This window comes from Amborella trichopoda, chromosome 5, assembly GCF_054954075.1.
Source record: "Amborella trichopoda isolate Santa Cruz 75 chromosome 5, AtrichopodaSantaCruz75HAP2 v2.0, whole genome shotgun sequence".
Classification (NCBI taxonomy): Eukaryota; Viridiplantae; Streptophyta; class Magnoliopsida; order Amborellales; family Amborellaceae; genus Amborella; species Amborella trichopoda.
In genome coordinates this window covers 25,962,812-25,968,404 of record NC_142340.1, presented here as the reverse complement: position 1 = coordinate 25,968,404, position 5,593 = coordinate 25,962,812, and the positions used below count along the sequence as shown (strand labels likewise).

General features: G+C 45.9%; 1 long non-coding RNA gene across 1 annotated transcript; it reads left to right on the top strand.

Annotated features, from left to right (window-relative positions):
* Positions 1-344: 344 nt before the first annotated feature.
* LOC148782030 (uncharacterized) lies at positions 345-964 on the top strand. Its single transcript, XR_016055317.1, has 2 exons — positions 345-504; positions 770-964. It is a non-coding gene; the product is annotated as an uncharacterized LOC148782030 (long non-coding RNA).
* Positions 965-5,593: the final 4,629 nt, after the last annotated feature.

The window sequence follows — 5,593 nt, the reverse complement described above, 5'->3', positions numbered from 1 at the left end:
GAAATGTTTATTTGCAAATTGACATCCCATAAATTGTGATAATTCCATATTCTTGAATTTCTATAAGAGTTTTTCTATACATATTAGATTGGGAATTATGCTAAAATATTGTTACGAACTGCTACCTTTCTAAATTTGATCCCAAAATATTTGACTAGTTATTTTTGAAATGTTATTGAAAGTGACTGTTATTAATGATTTCAGTGAAATTCACATTAATAATTTCAGTGATATGTTGAGTACAAGATATTGCTGCTTTCGAATGTTTAAAGAGATTTAGAAATACTTTAAGTATGCAAGTGGACTCATCCGGTTCGCCGGTGAGGTATAAGTGGACCTATCTGGTACTCGGGTAGGGATTAAGTGGACTCATCCGGTACACCGGTGATGTATAAGTGAACCTGCAGGGATTAAGTGGACCTATCTGGGACGCCGATAAGGATTAAGTGGACTCATCAGGACGTTGATGGGGTATATAGGTGACCTACTTGGGACGGCAGTAGGGTATTTTGTGAAATCCTTTGAATTATGCATTTCTGTTAAAATGTTTATATGCATTTCCCTCATTTGGATTATGTTTAACTGTGGATTTGTAAAAGTGCAATTGTTATCTATAAATGCTTTTGCTCGTAATTCTTCCTCAGGTGGTTTTTAACATGCATTCTTCAGAAAATGTTTATATCTTCCAACCATGATTATTTTTAGGATTATGATGATCACTTACTGAGTAACTAAACTCATCAAATTATGGTAAACATTTTTTTTTCAGGATAACTGCGGTTTCATTTTGAGTGCTCGTCAGGATCAACTCTGAAAGATATTGTAGTTATGCTTAAACTTTCTTTTGTTACTTTGTAAGAATTCGCCACTGTAAATTTGTCCTAAAAAAGAGATGTATATATATTTTGACTGTCACATCTCAGGAATATCAGTATTATAAATTCTTGGGGCGTGACACTTGCGTTGTCATGCCAGCCTTATCGTTTAGCAGTAATGTCGTTCTGCCGATCAGAGTTACCGTGCCCGTCTTACTGCAACGACAAGCTAGCCATCATGCTAGGTTGGTCGGGGTTGATTCTGTCGTTTTGCCGTTGTGCGGGTCTGAGTTACCGTGCCCGTTTTACTGCCACGACAAGCTAGCGATCGTGCCAGGCTGATCAGTGTTGGTTCCATCATCTAGTAGTAATGTCGTTGTGCCAGTCTGAGTTACTGCGCCCGTATTGCTACCAAGCCGGGTCAATCGCCGTATTGATCTAGCCACCGTGCAAGCCTAGTCGCCTGGTCAAACTTCTTCTCTCACTTTCACTTCACCCTGTAACAAGGTAGCGACCTATGCCCCACTCGTCTGCGCTACTAATGTGTGTGTGTGTGTGTGTGTGTTTACAAGAAAGGAGAAACAAGTCAAGGGAGGCGATTCCAAACCGACCATAGGCCAGTGGGCTTTCCAACGTGATCTAAGAGGGCACCCACGCGAGCTAGCCCGAGCGTGTCACGGACCCACGCGAGGTAAGTCTCGCCTCACGACCTTAATTCTTCTCTCACTGATTGGTACTCCTTGCAATGGTGGACTCTCGGCTAACGCACCCTGCATTAGTGGCACACACGTAACCAAATACAGCACACACCCTACTATCGGTGACTCACTTGTCGGTCCCATTGCTCGGGGCAGCCTAGAGCCCCCCGTCCCTCTCCCACAACTGATAGTTCATCTGTCGTTGGTCTTTTGGGTCACCGCAAAGCTACCCCCCATTCGTTATCACTTCGAGCCCCTGTAATAGGATGCTCGGAACCAGGAGGAGGTGGCTCTGAAGCCACTACCTCACACACACCCACCAAAGGTAGTGGACCATCCATTCTAGATATACCTCGGGGTAACCCTCAGGTTACCTAGGCACACGGTCAGGGTTCCGGTCTTCTTGGACTTGACCCTGCACCTCTTTTGCATCCACAGACCACCACTCAGGGCAACCCTCAGGTTGCCCCGATACAAGATCAGGGTTAAGCCCTTCTTAGACTTGGCTCTGCACCTCTTTTGCATGCACACTCCACCACTCGGGGCAGCCCTCAGGTTACCTCGGGACACTGTCAGGGTTTGTGTCTTCTTGGACTTGGCCCAGCACATCCTCAAGGCAACCCTCAGATTACCTTGGAACACTGTCAGGGTCGGGCCTTCTTGGACTCGGCCCTGCACACCCCTTGCATATGCACTACACTGCTTGGGGTAGCATTGATGCTGCGTCTGCCCAAGCACACGAAGGGGAACCTCCTAGTCCCCCCTCCTAGCACATGCCTGCTCACTTTGTGAGGGATGGTCAAACGACCATTCCGTCACACACACATTCTTAGGGCACCGAGCCTCTTGAGGCCGGACAGGCTACTCGAACTCTGATTGACCACCAGGTCACCCAATGTCCTTCTGCAAAGGGCGCACACATGCCGATCCCCCCGCCCACCCAGGTATGCTTGAGCAACGTGCACACATGAACAGATCCAAAACTTCCCCTAGTTTTGAGGGCGAAGAAGAGGACACCATGGAAGACTTCTCTGCCGAAGATGAGAGCCATTTCCTTCCCCTAACTCCCCTTGATGCGGATAATGCTAGAAAAGAATCGAATGAGGAGAACACCACAACGGTTACTCGGGGTATGATGAAGCCGGTTATCTATGAAAGTCCAAGTCCCACTCGGGGCAAGGAAAAATCTACGAAAGGGAAAAAAAGCTAGTCTGACCCAAATGACCCCATCAATCCTGAGCCAATGGCGTCATCAGCTGTTAAGACTCCCGAGCCCCTTTCAAGTCAGGGTACCGAGAGCAATGGCTTCTTCAAGCAGACTCAGCTCAGGGCAACTCGTGGGTCTGAATATATTTCCCCTAGACTTCTGTTAAGCCCGAAGGCACCGCTTCGAGGCAGCCCCGGTCCCTCAAGTGAAATGAAAGCTGAACGCACTGAGGGCATTGGCCATGGCCTCGTTGTGGAGGAGAGTTTGATCCATGAAGAGACAAGTTCCCTTCCCATAATGCAAGATAATGCTCCCCTCAAAGTTTGCCTTGACATCCCGACTCTTTAAGATGAAGACGAAGAGAAAACTGATAAGAAGGGACCCTGTCACTTGCCACTTCCTTTCCATCTCTCTAGGGATTCATCACTGAATCTTGGACACATGATGAATAACCGTCTACTCTCGTTGGTCCTAATGATGCTACTTCCCTGGCATGCTGCTCCCCAGACATTCTTACCTTTGATGAGAACTCGTCACTCTCATCCAAGGAAGATGCTCCCCAAAACAGGATGAAATAAGCTCCGCTTCCCCTAATGCTAGCTCTATTTAATTGACCCCTCCATGCCTTGAAAATGCCACAATTCCCTGCAAAGCCAACCGTCTGCTTTCTTCATGTCATGAATGCCTCATGTATCCTCTCGAGGATGATGATGGAGGCTCTCTCTCCTATGAGAGGTTCAAGTTCTCTCTTAATTGTAAGGAACCCTCAAGTACGGCTAGTGTTGAAACCAACATGACAATGACGTGCTAGAAGCTTATGAAGATGAGACTGTGCAGCTTAAGGCCACATTAGGCAATTACAAGCTGAGATGAGGTCAAAAGATGAAGTGATAAAAACATTGCATCAAGCGCTAGTGAAGTCTCATAATCTTGAGCATACCTCCTCGGGGCACCAAGCCCTATTTACTGTCTCTCAAGCACCGCTCCTGGCCATCGAAACGGGGTCATCAAAGGATGAGCTATTCCCACTCTCACCTCCCTCACTACCAGTCCCTTCTCCATCTTTTCTTCGGATTGGGAATGGGGGAATAGTAAAAGGCATGGTGCCCAAAGCATCGAAAAGATGCGATGTCTCAGTGACAAGAATGCCAAATCGCTACTAGAAACATCCCCCAGCTTATGTTGATCAAACTCTACTATCACAAGGAGACCAAAGACTCGACTTCCCCAAGTACAATGCCATACGCGTCTCAAAGCGAGGCCGAAGCAAGGGTTATTCCTTTGAAAAGCGCATGATCCCCGAGTTTCTTGTAACTCTCTTATCTAAGAGATGATCGAATTACCAATGCCAAAAAGACCTAAGGAAGTTGGGAGAGATGATGAGCCCAACTATTGCCAATATCATAGGTTACTCGGTCACAAGACTAAAGAGTGTATTTCCATTCGAAACATCATTCAGAACTTTATGAATATGGGAAAATTGAATTTGGGGCCTGATTCCATGCATGATCCAGTGCCACACATGCTCCAAACTATACGACCTTAAACTATAGTGGAGGTCTAGTTGCATGACCTTAAATTACATGGTCCAAGCTATATGGCCTTAAACTATAGTGGAGGTCTAACTGTATGACCTTAAACTTCATGGTCCAAACTATATGACCTTAAACTATAGTGGAGGTCTAGTTGCACAACCTTAAACTGCATGGTCCAAACTATATGACTTTAAACTATAGTGGACGTCTAGTTGCAGGACCTTAAACTGCAGGGCCCAAACTATATGACCTTAAACTATAGTGGCAGTCTAGATGCACGACCCTAAACTACATGGTCCAAGGTATATGACCTTCAACTATAGAGGAGGTCTTGTTGCACGACCTTAAACTACATGGTCCTAGCTGCATGACCCTAAATTGCATAGCCATAGTCCAAGTTATATGACCCTAAAACTATACCACACGTCCTAGTAGCATGACATTCAACTCCACAACATACAGTCTTGAAGGCAATACCTTGAACATGCCCCCAGGTCTCAGCAAATGACCTTAAAACACGCCAAATTAATGGACACGGTGGCATAACCTTGCTTTCGTAAAAAAAAAAAGAGAAAGAAGAAGACGGACGATGGGTAAAATATGTCAAGAAAAAGAAAAGAAAGAAAAAGACGAGAATAGTGAAAACCCGCAAAGGCACTATGAGAAAAAGTGTCGAAATGAAAGGGATGTGGTGAACACCCTTTACGGCACTCACTCTCAAATGACTGGCATGCTGACCTTGTCTTATGGAACAACACGAGTAAAAATATCTCACATCCTTGTAGCAAGACGTTATACTGCGCAACATACAATCTATTCACACGGCTATAAATTGCTTACATGTCTCTATGAGGTTCCTCACAAGCCGCTGCTCCTATGCATCCCTTGCAAGCATGTCCTGAGCTGTCGCTGGAATGACCTTTTGTGCGTGTCTTTTGCACGAATTTCTTGAAGATCATCAAACACACTTCCCTTCACATGCTACCATGCACACACTGTAGTGCATGTTCCTTCTTTGTCGTCGCGGGTGTTCCTTACTCACGCACGTCTCCTCAACCACCGCGTGTTCTTTTTTCAAAACCATGCATGTTCCTTCTTCAACGCCTTGTGTGTGTTCTCAACCGCTGTGTGTATTCCTTCTCCACCATCACCTGTGTCCCTTCTTCACCACCGCGCATACTCCACTTTCGTGCATGCCTCACCACCGTGCATGCTACCATCAAGAATGTCATTATCAAGCAGGTCATTGTCGAGCATGCTACCGTCGTGCGGGCTTCATCACCAAGTATGATATTACCGTGAGCGTTAACAAGATGTGCTCTCCTACTGTTGAGCAAG